The sequence below is a fragment of the Anabrus simplex genome, chromosome 6, assembly GCF_040414725.1.
Source record: "Anabrus simplex isolate iqAnaSimp1 chromosome 6, ASM4041472v1, whole genome shotgun sequence".
Classification (NCBI taxonomy): Eukaryota; Metazoa; Arthropoda; class Insecta; order Orthoptera; family Tettigoniidae; genus Anabrus; species Anabrus simplex.
The window spans coordinates 132,057,729-132,073,175 of record NC_090270.1 but is presented as its reverse complement, the minus strand read 5'-3'; the positions used below and the strand labels follow the sequence as shown (position 1 = coordinate 132,073,175).

The following is a 15,447-nucleotide window of genomic DNA, read 5'->3' as shown; positions in this document are numbered from 1 at the left end:
ATGGCTAAGACAGGGGCATTAAAAATCGCTAACTTTAGATCTTCGAAAGCGGCGTGTTGGGACGGACCCCATACAAATTTAACCCCTTTGCGACGTAAAGAGTTAAACGGGGCGCTACGCTTGGCAAAATCAGGGATGAACTTCTGGAAAAAATTAAACATGCCCACAAAACGAGCTACGCCATTCAGATCCTTGGGAGGGCAGAACTCACGGATTGCCTGGGTTCGGGATAAATCGACCGAAACACCATCAGGCGAGACAATATGCCTGAGAACTGACATTTGGGTCTTCGCAAAAGAAACCTTCGATAGCTTGACCGTGAGCCCGGCCTTACGGAGGCGCGTCAACACTTCTTGTAGATGGTGGAGGTATTCCTCGAAGTTTTCCGAATACACGACTAAATCATCCAAATAATAATAAAGATAGTTAAACTTAATATCCGAAAAAAGCTTATCGAAGAGCCTAGTGAGTATGGCGGCGCTGGTGGAAATAACGAAAGGAACCCGGCAAAACTCGTACAAGTTCCAGTCGGTGCAGAAGGCTGTCAAATGACGCGACTCTTCAGCGAGGGGAATCTGAGAGTAAGTTTGATTCAAGTCTAAAGTCTAAAACCATGAAGTACTTGGCCCTGCTAAACCATGAAAAGCAAGAGTGCAAATCCAGGAGCAGAACGGATTGCAACACGATTTTCTTGTTGAGCATCCTATAGTCCAAAATGGGCCTGAACCCGCCCTGGGGTTTAGGGACCAGAAAAATGGGTGACGAATAGGCCGAAGTGGTAGAAGGTCGAATAATCCCCTGATCAAGCATCTTATAGATGATCTCCTTCAAAGCCTTCATTTTTGGAGGAGACAAGCGATACGGGAGGATCCTAACAGGTGTGGAATCGGATACCTCGATTTTATATTCCAAAATGTTGGTCATGCCCAATTCCTCAGAAAACAAATCAGAAAAGGTGCCGCACATCTCCCTAACACTCTGCGCTGTCGCATCTCCCAGTTGTCTACGTTTCTCCTTCTCCACCAGAATAAGATCAGTCATTGTCTTTCTATCTCCCCAACCATATTTAGTTATTTTTTACGAGTTAGTTTTTCCTAAACCACATATTGCCAACAATTAATCCATTCCTTCTACAAAAATCTATAACCAAATCTCCTTCTTCATCTTGGTTTCCGTAACTATAGGGGCCAAATATCTCTTTTTTCCCTGTCTGTCTGTTCCAACATGTGCATTCATGTCTCCCATTATTATAACCTCTTTTTCTTCAATACACCTTTCCAGTTCTTCTAGAAACTCTTCTAAACATTCATCTGCATTCCCCAATTGGGGTGCATAAACCTGTATAAAATCCTTGATTCCATTCTCAAGTCCAAGTCTAATTATCCTGTCACTGATCTGGTCAATTTTTTCCACATATTGTGCTAGGTCTTCTCTCAGTATAACACCAACACCATTTGTTGCCATCTTTCCTCCACTCCAATATAATTTATACCCTTTCTTCAATTCTTTTTGATCTTTCCCCTTCCATTTTGTCTCACTTATTCCCATCATTGCTGTGTCTTTCTTCTCCATATACTCTATCAGTTCTTCTACCTTGCCATTCAAAGTCATGACACTGATGATTCCGATTCTTGTGATGTCTGTTTGCTCACTTCTCACAGTTCCCTCAGAGCACCGGGAACTGCGCGTCACTTCAGGGTGACACCCTAGCATTTTCCTAGGCCTCGATTCACTTGCACTCATTTTATAGGCTGTTTGTACGATGGGTTTCCCACTCCCAAAGGCATTTTATTACCTTCTGCCAGGTTCTGATTAGGCCGCCCCTAACATGGAGTCAGGCGCCTTTTGTAACCGCTCCTCTGGAGTAAAGACGCTACGGGTTTGCCCCTTCCGCCATCTCCACCGTACCGAAGTCCATCTTCTCCGCTGTAGATACTGTTGAGGTCTCCATAACCCAGGGCAAGGGCCCTCCATATTTATGACCCCTGGAGAGAGGGTGTCCCAGTATTTCAAAGAACTGTGAGCTCGAAACAGTAAAATTACAATACACCAGGGCCGTGGTCGCTTCCTTCTCACTCCTAGCCCTTCCCTACCTCTTCATTGTCGTAAGACTATCTGTGCCGGAGCGACGTAAAGCAAATTGTAAAAAAAAAAAAAAAAAGTAATAATTAAGAGAAACGTTATGAAAAGTCAAACATTTTCTTGTGAATGTACGTTAAATAAAGGTGGTTTTTTTTTTTTTTTTTTTTTTTTGCTTTACGTTGCACCGACACGGATAGGTCTTATGGCGACGATGGGACAGGAAAGGGCTAGGAGTGGGAAGGAAGCGGCCGTGGCCTTAATTAAGGTACAGCCCTAGCATTTGCCTGGTGTGAAAATGGGAAACCACGGAAAACTATTTTCAGGGCTGCCGACAGTGGGGTTCGAACCTACTATCTCCCGAATACTGGATACTGGCCACACTTAAGTGACTGCAGCTATCGAGCTCGGTAAAGTATTTGTGTCCTTGATGTATGATCAATATGCATGTTGACACACCTTAAGTTTTTCATCTCATATATCTTCTGACTAGTTGAAGATAACAATAGGCAGTTTTCACGTAGGTGAATGAGACACTTGAAAGAACACGCACCAGGCGAGTTGGCCATTGCCATAAGACCTCTCTGTGTCAGTGCGACGTAAAACCACTAGCAAAAAATAAAAATATAACACACAGAATGTGCCCCATGCTGTAATAAGTTCTGAGGCAGCGATACCCAGATGCTTTTCTTTAAATGGAATTATACTGATTTCTGTCACATCCATTATTGACTGTAAGCAGCCACATTCAGCAATGCAATTACTTCCACAGTCAGACATGTAATAATTGCAGAACAGAGTATTAAAGCATGCACATTTTCAAATGTAGAGCTGTCAGAAGTTATTACCATAGATCAAGAAGGCAAGGGCTACATATGACTCAAACTTCATGTTGATGTCACCAGGGAGAGTGAGCAGACGACGGCAGATCAGAAAGTAACACACAATATTTTTTTTTTCTCCTCTGGTATTGCAGCTGGAATGTTGAAATTTCATGATGTAGTTTGAAGTTTGCGCTACAGAGGGTATTTTGTTTTCATGTGCAGATCTAGCGAGAGAAGCCTGAACTATGAAACAAACATGGCAGGCATATTACTGTTGTCCACGTGTGAAGAGCAGCAAAGTGTAGTTTGATATTTGTGGGCCAAAGGTCATACACAAAGTCAATTTCACAGGGACATGCATAGCATATATGGGGACGACTGTCTGGACTATAGCAGTGTGTCCAGGTGGTGTGCATTCTTCCAAGAGGGCTGTGTGAACCTTAAGTGATTCACCATGCTGTGTGCACCTGCAAACCTTATTGCAGACATTCAACATTTCCTATGGTGCGGTGTATGATATTGTTCATGACACGTTGAAATTCCGTAAAGTTAGTGCTTGCTGGGTGCCTAAGAAATTGTCAGACAATCACAAGGGTCAGTGAATGATGACAAGCATGGATCACTTAACGTGTTACGCCGCAGAAGGACATGACTTTCTGAAAGGAATCGCCACTGGTGATGAGTCGTTGGCGTACCACTACACGCCTGAAACCAAGCAGTCCTCTATGGAGTGGAAACGTACTGGTTTCCCAGTACGAAAAAAATTCAAAGTGACTTAATCTGCTAGGAAAGTGCTTGTGACAGTGTTATGGGACATGTTTGGTGTGTTACTGGTAGACTTTGCTGAACACAGGATTGCTGTTAATACTGCCGCCTACATTAAAACTTGGATAAGTTGCATCGTGCCCTTCGTAACAAACGCCGCAACATTAATGCTGACAGTATCAACCTTCTTCATGGCAATACCCGTCCCCATGTTGCTGCTCCTGTTCATAAGAAACTCGCCCAATTTGGGTGGGAGGTACTTCAGCATCCACCATACAGTCTGGACCTGGCACCGTTGGACTTTCACCTGTTTGGTCCCATGAAGAAATTCCTGGCTGGCCAACACTTTGCGACGGATGTGGAAGTGAAATCAGCAGTCCGCAGATGGCTATACTCCAACCAAATGAATTTCTACGAACAGGGCATATTGAATCTGGTACTAAGATGGGAGAAATGTATTGAAAAACTTGGTGACTATGTAAAAAAGGTACGTTAATGAAGTTCATTTGTGATTTGTTTGGTTTTGGTACTTATTAAACATATTCGGAAGATTATGATGGATCTCGGAGCATCTGAAAACTCAACAGCCAGCACCTACACAAGAACTTCAAAGAATTAAACGTAAACAAATCTTTTTCTTCTCAACACACGGTGTTAACTCTTTGTGCCAAATTGGAAAATTATAGATTATCACTGACATCATGAACAAACATAAAATTCTAATCATGGCCCTTCAAGAGTTAAGGAATAGTGATCAAGACCCAATATAATCAGAAGGGTACCGACTGTATAAAGGAACCCCTGGAAAACGAGTGATGAAAAACTGCCCGCAGTTTGGTAATGGATTTCTAATAAATCTCAAAATCATAGATTCAGTTGTGGAATTTAAATCTCAATCCCCCAGACTTGCAACACTAACTCTGAAAACTGCAAATAAAATCTACACAATTATCAATGTACATGCTCCCACCAATTAGAAAAATAACACTCTGAAGGATGAAGAAGCACAAAAATTCTGGGATCTCGTGGATCAAACTTTAATCAACATACCTCCATCACACGTTCAAATTCTCCTTGATGATTTCAACGCACAACTGGGACAAGAAAGAAGGGACCGAGATATCACTCGAAAGTGGCCAGCACATAAGAGGACGAATCAAAATGGTCAAAGATTGGTTGAATTATGCAGAAACCACAATCTTATCTCAAAATCACTTTAAAAGGAAACCTCACAAATTAAAAACTTGGAAACATCCTGATTTCCGAAAAGCTGAATGGCAACTGGATCACGTTTGCATGGATAAATTTTACCATTGTGAAATCTACATTGTCAAAGTCCTAACGGGGGGAAGACTCGGGGTCAGATCACTATGTTGTTAAGATCAATAAAATTCACTCCAAGGGTTAAGAAAAGACCTCCAAATAAAAATAAAAAATATTTGACCCTACCACCTTAATAAATAATAGGGAGTACAATAGGAAAACAGGAGAAGGATTTGTCAACACTAATACATTAGAAGAACTGACCCCCAAACTGAAATTGATAGCAGAAGAGTAAGCTCCAACAAATCCTAGGAAAAAACATGAATGGTGGGATGAAGAATGTGACCAGACAATTGAGAGAAGACACCAAGCTTGGATAAATCATCAAGCCGAAAAATTAAACAAATCAAATTTAGAACTAGTAAAACAAAGAAAGTCAACCCAGAAAATCATTAGACAAACCAAACGCAAACATCTTAAAAATACCTTACAAAGGATAGAGGAGAGTTTTAACAAAAAGCAATAACGAGATTATTATAAAACCTTTGGCAAATACCTTAAAAAATATGAGCCCCCAATATTAATGCCGAGAGATAAATCAGGAAGGTTAGACCATAGTAATCAAGAAAATGCAGAGATCCTCGCAGAGACATTCAACAAACTTTTAAATTGTGATGACCCACTGGAAACGTTGGAAGTAAATACTGACACACCCATTTTAACCACCCCAGATCTAATAAATCCTCCAACTATCAATGAGGTAGAATTTGCAATTAAGGAACTATAAAATTATAAGGCATGTGGTGAAGACCTAGTCTTTGCAGAACTCTGGAAAAATGCAGGGAAACCAGCAATCATAAATTTACATCAGCATCTAGTCAAAATGTGGATCACAGAGAAAATCCCAGAACACTGGACCTCAGGTGTAATCCATCCATTTTTCACAAAAGGAGATAAAACTAATCCAGACAATTACAGAGGAATAACCCTTTTGGACTGCACTTACAAAATTTTCTCCCACATAATTTACAATAGGATAAAAAACATTCTGGAACCACAACTTGGAGAATACGAAGGAGGATTTCACCCATACAGAAGTTGCCCAGACCAAATTCTCGGCCTGAAACTAATAATGGAATATTACAAATACCTACTCTTTTAAAAATCCTCAGATCATATGGCCTTCATCCTAAAATAACAAAAATTATTGAACTAACTTTAACCAACACAACTTCAAAGGTAAAGTTCAGGGGAGAAATGCCAAATGCTTTTACAATAAATACAGGCCTCAGACAAGGTGACAGATTATCCCTATTGCTCTTCAGTGTGGCTCTAGATTACATCATGAAAATTTGGCAAAAAGAAAACCCACTTAAAATCAAAATTGGAGCAAAACCCTCAATAAGGACAAACTGCCTAGGTTTGCAGATGATTTAGCTCTTTTAGCCCTTGACACGGAAGAAGTCCGTGCTCAGATCACCAGTCTCCAGAAAATTGCATTAACAATAGGATTACAAATATCCTTTGAGAAAACTGAGATCATGACATAAACAAAGTCATCAAAAAATTAACATAGTCCTACAATTTAAATACTTTGGAGAAATCATTATGCACAACTTAAGTGAGAAAGCAACATGGATAAATAGAACCAACAAAATGAAAAAAAGCACAATTTCTAACCTGGTCAACGTATAACAAAAAATGCTTTTCTATAGACACTAAGATCCAACACTACAAAACTGTAACTTTGCCCGAAGCCACTTATGCTTGCGAAACCTTGTTCCAAATTAAGAATGAAAGAAAAACTGATCAGCTCCTCAAAACTGAAAGAACAGAACTTGCATAAATAAAAGGTACCAGGTTGAAGGAGTCTGGAGAATCCTCCCCAATGAAACTGTCTATCAAGAGATTGACCCAGTTACCAGCACGATGAAGAAGAAAAGAATCTCTTATTTCTTTTCACATCTTACAATTACCAGAAAACAGGATTTCTCGGCAACTAGTGATGATACATCTGGGAAAGAAAACAGGAGGGCACTGGATCAAAGAAATTCAAGAGGATCTCCAAACAGTTGGACTTGAAATTACAGATGCAGAGAATAAGAATAAAATTACCACCCTTCTTAAGAATCACAAATTCTCAACTGAAATGATGCACAGAAGACCTGTAGAGATTTCTGACTAATTAAGAACACTGCAGTCAGAACAAATGAAGAAGTACTGGGCAGATAAGAAGAATCAAACGGTACAACCTTCAACCAAAAAGTGTACATGGAAGACTCAAGTGGTCCAATGTGGCCAATAAAATTATTAATAATAATAATAAACATTTTGGGGAAATAATTATTGCGCATTACTTACCGATCTGCCTGTTTTGTGCTCAGCTATGTTTACTTTCACATAAAAAACATAAGAATAACAAGATGCAATTAAAATAAATAACAATCCAAAGAACATGCATCAGTCTCCAGAATCAATAAAACTTCAAATAAATAACAACGAAGGAACATACAAGAGCAAGAAAATGGTTCAGGATATTTGAAAACTTAAAAGAACAATTTTAAATGTTATTGCACAAATTATTCTTGAGGAAACACACGAAGTTTTGTAATAGGGCGTTTGTACATGCCCTTTGGAGTGCACACTGATACAACACGGACTTGCCCATCAGCCCCAGAATGAACCGCCTCAATTACCCCAGTCTGCCACACAAGAGGGAGTAAATCGTCCTCCTTCACGATTACCAATGTGCCAGCTTGTAGACTGGGTTGTCTCATAGACCATTTACTCCATTGCTGAAGTTGGGACAGATGGTCGCTAGACCATCTTTTCCACACCTGTTGTCTGCATCGCTGAATGAGTTGTCATTTTGACAAACATGACACTGGACCTGGAAGCAAATCTTGCTCCAGCATGGAAATAAGAGGCACCGGGCGAGTTGGCCGTGCGCGTAGAGGCGCGCGGCTGTGAGCTTGCATCCGGGAGATAGTAGGTTCGAATCCCACTATCGGCAGCCCTGAAAATGGTTTTCCGTGGTTTCCCATTTTCACACCAGGCAAATGCTGGGGCTGTACCTTAATTAAGGCCACGGCCGCTTCCTTCCAACTCCTAAGCCTTTCCTATCCCATCGTCGCCATAAGACCTATCCGTGTCGGTGCGACGTAAAGCCCCTAGCAAAAAAAAAAAAAAAAAAAAGAAATAAGAGGTTCATCTACTAAGAAGTGGCCAGGTGTTAAGGAGGAGAATTACCAGGCGAGTTGGCCGTGCGGTTAGGGGCGCGCAGCTGTGAGCTTGCATCTGGGAGATAGTGGGTTCAAATCCCACTGTCGGCAGCCTTGAAGATGGTTTTCCCATTTTCACACCAGGCAAATGCTGGGGCTGTACCTTAATTAAGGCCACGGCCACTTCCTTCCCATTCTTGGGCTTTTCCTATCCCATCGTTGCCATAAGACCTAGCGGTGTTGGTGCGACGTAAAACAAATAGCAAAAAAAAGAAAAAGGAGAATTCATCAGTGCTGTTAGGTAAAGGAGTGATGGGTCTGAAATTGAGGCAAGCTTCAATCTGTGTGAGGAGTGAGTACATTGCTTCAAATGTCAGAACTGTGTTCCCCACTACTCTCCTTAAATGGTACTTCACTGATTTTATCCCAGCTTCCCACAATCCACCACAGTCTGGTGCCTGAGGGAGGACAAAATGCCACTCAATTCTTTCTTGAGAGACAAATGCCAGTACTTCACTTTGATGACTCCATGACTTAAATAGAAGATGCAATTCCTTGAGTTCATTTTTTGCACCCACAAAGCATGTGCCATTGTCACTGTAAATGTTACTACATCTACTTCTCCATGCTAAAAATCTTCATAATGCAGCCATGAATACCTCTGTAGTAAGACTGCTCACCAACTCAAGGTGAATTGCTTTAATAGCCAAGCATACAAATAAGGAGACATAACATTTTATCTTCACCTTGCTGCATACCATGCCTTGCTTGATGTACAATGGTCCACCATAGTCTATACCACAATTAAAAAATGGTTCAACTCTTGCAGGAGGCAACTGACCCACAAGCTGCTCTGTTGTAGTAGCCTTCAGTCTGAAACCTTTGATGTTCGTACAATATCAACAGTTTTGTTACATGGTGCTTTGGAGGCATTATCAGTGGATGTCTTTGATCATAGGATGCTGATGAGTTCTCTAACCTACCGTCCACCCTGAGCACATAATTGGCATCCAGGAAAGGATGCAGAGATTTTAACTTGCTATCGACGGGAACTGACCAACCTTGTTTCAGAGTTTTGATTTCTTTATGATAAGTTCTTAGCTAGCCCGCCTGGTGGCCATGATAGTTAAGGCGCTGAAGTCTAAACGGTCTGAATCCGAGGTTAGCCGGTTCGAGTCCCGTTGTTCGGAAAAAAAATTCACCATCAGAATGTTGGCCGGCAGGGTAGGGGAGGTGGTAGTATACAATTTCTAATCACTAGATTGCGTGCCAAAAGCCTGGATTAAATTCCAAACCTCTCTGCAGTGCTCATATGGAGTGAGGGCATATGACGCTTTTGATGGTGATTCGTCCGTCGGATGGAACGTTAAGCCTTGAGCAGACCCCTTGGTGCTATTCAACAGGAGTAGGCTATGTGCCGACACCGGGTTTCACCCTCCCCCGACTATCATATATCACGTTATTCACTTCATCTTATTAACTCCTCTGATGAGGTTGACGTCAGGAAGGGCATCCGGTCATAAAAACCTGCCACGACATATTCATCTCGCCTCATACCCGACCCTGTAAGGAAACGGGACAAGGGTTGGACAAACAACAACAACAACAAGTACTTAGCTGAACATTATGGACAATGACGTTCATAGATTTATTTAGCTCTGTGGTTGTCAGAGTTCCGGTCAGGCATTGTCTCATATCACTGTATTTGATAATAATAATAATAATAATAATGTTATTTGTTTTACGTCCCACTAACTACTCTTTTACGGTTTTCGGAGATGCCGAGGTGCCGGAATTTAGTCCCACAGGAGTTCTTTTACGTGCCAGTAAATATACCGACACGAGGCTGACGTATTCGAGCACCTTCAAATACCACCGGACTGAGCCAGGATTGAACCTGCCAAGTTGAGGTCAGAAGGCCAGCGCCTCAACCGTCTGAGCCACTCAGCCCGGCACACTGCATTTGAGATTGTATATAAATCTTAGAACTATGCCAAGGTTCGCAATAACGTTGACCATAAGGAGAAATACTAATTCAGAAGGTGTTCTCATGGCAAATGCATGGAAAGTAGACTGATACTAGTATGCTTTTCCCTGGTACTTCCTTTGCTTCATTTTCTTGTAATTCTGGCCAAGTGGTTTGAGGTTCCTTAAGCCATGAAGGTCGCTCCCACCACAGCTGAGTTAGCTTCAAATTTTGAGGATCAACTCCTCTTGAAATGATGTCGGCAGGGTTACCTTGAGTAGGAACGTGTCTCCAATTCTTTGTATCAGACAGCTCTTGTATTTCAGAAACACGATTTCCCACATATGTCTTCCATGAGTTAGATGGTCCAGGTATCCAAGCTAAGACTATAATAGAATCAGTCCAATAGAATTCACATTCTGCTCTGTCTTTGATAGCAGTCCTCACTTTCTTCATAAGCCTAACTAGGAGTAAGGCACCACACAGATCAAGACGTGACAAGGATATTTTTCTCTATAGTGCTACTCAGGATTTTGCAGTTAACAAAGAAACAATTGCATTTCCTTTGGTGTGTACACATCACAAGTAGATGCAAGCACTATAGGCTTGCTCTGAAGCATCTGAAAATCCATGAAGCTCTGTACGGGTGCTATTACTACTTCCGAGAACATAACGAGGAATGTGTATATCATTAAGAGATGAAAGTGTGTTGTGTATTTGCTTCCACTGTTCTTGGAGCTCATCACATAATGTTTCATCCCAATTTACTCGTAATTCCCACAAATGTTGAAGAATTATTTTGCATCTTACTATGACAGGACCTAGTAAGCCAAGTGGGTCATATATTGTGGCTACACTAGCCAGTATTTTCCGTTTTGTCCAAGTTGTTGTTTTTTATGTATGCTTAGAGGATTGGATTTGATCACTCCATGGGTGTCATAACAAACCAAGCGTTTTCATGGGTTAATCAATCAATCAATCAATCCCGATCTGCATTTAGGACAGTCGTCCAGGTGGCAGATTCCCCATCTGTTGTTTTCCTAGTTTTTTCTTAAAAGATTTCAATGACATTGGAAATTTATTGAACATCTCCCTTGGTAAGTTATTCCAATCCCTAACTCCCCTTCCTATAAATGAATAATTGCTCCAATTTGTCCTCTTGTATTCCAACTTTATCTTCATATTGTAATCTTTCCTACTTTTAAAGACACCACTCCAACTTATTTGTCTACTAATGTCATTCCACGCCATTTCTCCGCTGACAGCTCGGAATGTAACACTCAAGTAACAAGTAACTATTCTCATTTTGGTTCTGTATTGAAGATGACGTATATCACAAATGTTATTATAATATTTATAGATCCACCTTTTCAATACAATACAATACAATACAATACAATACAATACAATCCACTATTTCATGTGGTTAAAATTTATACATAATACATAAAAGTCATAGGTACATGTTTCACCCTTTTTTTACGGGCATCATCAGCCTATATCAATCTTAAAAAATAATGAATATGTGATCTTTCTAATCTTATAAACTATAGAGTAAAATGTTGGACAATGATCTCGTAAAATGTTGTACTATAACATCTAAAATAGGGATATTGCACAGAAAGTATGTTAAAAAAATACTGTTAATTAACAGTTTTTGAAGATTATAACATAGTTAATCATGAATATTTGAGCGTTTAAAACCAAAATGGATCCTCTTCTTATACATCATTAGGACTGTGACGACCTTGAGTGTAAAAGCACAATCATCCAAGTGGGGGATGTTTATTCCATTACCATAGCATGAGTTCAAGTTTATAGTAAAATCAATGTCAGTTACTTAAAATAGAAGTGTGCACGTATCAAATGTATTAAAATATGAACGGTTGATTTATCAGAAAGTCGTAGAAAAGAAGATGGGACTTCTTGTGGGGACGTTGCTAATGATAGAATGTTGTGTCAAAGCTAGCTGATGTCAGTGTTTAGTTATGTTAGTATGGTAGCTAGCGTTGCTGGAACAGCCCGACGTACTTAACACGCACCGTACGAGTAAAACTCGATCATTTCTTCGAACAAATGTTTCAACAGGGTTAATAACACCCATTTGACCGTCTTTTGGATCCAATTGATTATCGTACTAACGAAACTAAACACTGACATCAGCTAGCTTTGACACAACATTCTATCATTAGCAACGTCTCCACAAGAAGTCCCATCTTCTTTTCTATGACTTTCTGATAAATCAACCGTACATATTTTAATACATTTGATATGTGCACACTTCTATTTTAAATAACTGACATTGATTTTACTATAAACTTGAACTCGTGGTATGGGAATGGAGTAAACATCCCCCCCCTTGGATGATTGTGCTTTTACACTCAAGGTCGTCACAGTCCTAATGATGTATAAGAAGAGGATCCATTTTGGTTTTAAACGCTCAAATATTCATGATTAACTACGTTATAATCTTCAAAAACTGTTAATTAACAGTATTTTTTAACATACTTTCTGTGCAATATCCCTATTTTAGATGTTATAGTACAACATTTTACTCTATAGTTTATAAGATTAGAAAGATCACATATCCATTAATTTTTAAGATTGATATAGGCTGATGATGCCCGTAAAAGAAGGGTGAAACATGTACCTTTGACTTTTATGTATTATGTATAAATTTTAACCACATGAAATAGTGGATTGTATTGTATTGTATTGAAAAGGTGGATCTATAAATATTATAATAATATTTGTGACATACCACTAAGTCGAGCAGCTCGTCTCCTTTCTCCCAGTTCTTCCCAGCCCAAACTTTGCAACATTTTTGTAATGCTGCTCTTTTGTCGAAAATCACCCAGAACAAATCAAGCTGCTTTACTTTGGATTTTTCCAGTCCTTGAATCAGGTAATCCTGGTGAGGGTCCCATACACTGGAACCATACTCTAGTTGGGGTCTTACCAGAGACTTATAAGCCCTCTCCTTTACATCCTTGCTACAACCCCTAAACACCCTCATAACCATGTGCAGAGATCTGTATCCTTTATTTACAATCCCATTTATGTGATTCCCTAATGAAGATCTTTCCTTATACAGTATTAACACCCAGATACTTACAATGATCCCCAAAAGGAACTTTCACCCCATCAACGCAGTAATTAAAACTCAGAGGACTTTTCCTATTTGTGAAACTCACAACCTGACTTTTAACCCCATTTATCATCATACCATTGCCTACTATCCATCTCACAACATTATTGAGGTCATGTCTTTTACTGTCAAGACTCCATAGAAGTCTAATTTCGTGAAATTCCTTAGGGATGGCTTCAATGATCTTGGGGTGGCTGGCGCACCATTTTCTAAGTGTGAAACCCCCGCTGTGAAACAATCTCACCAACTCCTTTTGCAGTTCAACTGTGTTTTGAATTGTGTCCGCTCCTGTAAGTAGGTCGTCCACATAAAAATCTCTCTCCAGGATTTCTGCAATCCAAGGATATACTTCTTGAATATTGAATTTTCACGACCGCATTGTAATCGAAACAGACTTTCAACGTATTAGGTCATGTTACGTACATGTAGTACATGTTGAAGAGATGTTAAGTACAGAACAAAAATGGCCAGCCGGACACCAGTGGGATCCGAACCCACAACCTCCCGATTTCTCATCGGTTGCTCTACCAATTGAGCTATGGTGGCCTAGGCCATCTTTGTTCTGTTTGAAAGGATCTGAGCTACAGGTCTGGCACTGCTGGTAGAGCAACCGACGCGAAATCCCACTGGTGTCCGGCTGGCCATTTTTGTTCTGTACTTAACATCTCTTCAACACGTACTACATGTACGTAACACGACCTAATACGTTGAAAGTCTGTTTCGATATACTTCTTGTTTGTCATGAGCCAGCTACACAAGACATCTGGTTGCCAGAAAAGGAGCTGCTGCAGTACCATATGTCACAGTGTTCAATTTATAGATTTTTATAGGTTCTTGGTGTGAGCTTCTCCAAATTATTCTTTGCAGATCTTGATTTTCTGGATGCACCTTTATTCCTCTGTACATTTTTTCAATGTCTACAGTGAGAGCATATCTATGCATTATAAATCTTAAAATAATGTAAAACAGGTCTTCTTGTATTGTTGGGCCCACCATCAGAATGTCATTTAATGACAGGGAATTAGTAGATTTAGCTGACGCATTGAATACCACACAAAGTTTTGTGGTGGTACTATCTTCCTTAATCACAATGTGATGTGCCATGTAGTACGGTGATTGACTCAGCCAAATTTCTTCAACGGGTTTCATGTGACCTAATGCAGCATATTCATCCATTAATTGAACGTAGGATTTCCTCATGGATGATTGAGGCTTCAGCCTCCTTGCCATATTAAAAAAAAAATGCATGGCATTGTTAAAGGAATCTCCAAGTTGCTCTGGCTGGGTTCAAAAAGGCAATCTCACCGTATATCTTCCAATCTCGTCTTGATTTGTGTATTTCAAAAATGTTCTTCAAAACATTTCTCCTCCTGAGAGAGTGGAGGACCTTGAAACTCTTCTTGTTGCCAGAAACATTCCACATTAGTATGAAGAGAGTCATGAGTTGCTACACAACTTATGGCAGCAGATTTTTACTGACTTATGTTTATAGTAGGTATACAACCTGCCAGCATCCAACCAAATAATTCTGGATGGTAGGATGTCCTTCTTGGGTGAACTGGCCTGGACACAAAACTTCAAGAAATACGCTTGCTCCTAGCAGTAGGTCAATTTCTACTGGCTTGTTGAATCTTGGATCTGCCAAGCTAATGTCAGAGGGTAAATGCTAATCTATACAGTCGATGTGAGAAGAAGGAAGCTGTCCAGTAATTGTGGCTAAAAGTGAACAAACAATATGGCGACTGTAATCATGCATCCTGATGAAATGTGAATTTGGTAACTGTGTAATGACTCTATAGCTCTGGAATTGCTAATTCTTTGAATAGGAACGTGGAATTGACAGAGAGCTAATCCTAATCTATCAGCAAGCTTTTTCGACATGAAGTTCATCTGTGAGGCTATCCAGAAGACCTTGGCTGTCAGTAACCCTAATGATTGCAGTTGATATCAACACTTCACAGGTGTGGTAATTTCCCTTTAAAGAACAATATGATTGTTGTTGGGAAATGTTACCGGTATCCTTGTGTAGTAATGTATGATGCTTTTTGTTGCACAGTTTGCAGTTTCAAGAGGAACAGTGGCTGGTTTGATGAGCATTCTTCAAGCAATTGTAACAAAGCTTATGCCGTTTTACATACTCTAATTTGCCTGAGGTTTTGACCTCCCATTGTTTTTTAAGAC

At 40.1% G+C, this 15,447-nt stretch overlaps 1 non-coding gene across 1 annotated transcript; it reads right to left on the bottom strand.

Moving 5' to 3' along the window:
- Window positions 1–13,735: 13,735 nt before the first annotated feature.
- On the bottom strand, window positions 13,736–13,812 carry TRNAS-AGA (transfer RNA serine (anticodon AGA)). The gene has a single exon. It is a non-coding gene; the product is annotated as a tRNA-Ser (tRNA).
- Window positions 13,813–15,447: the final 1,635 nt, after the last annotated feature.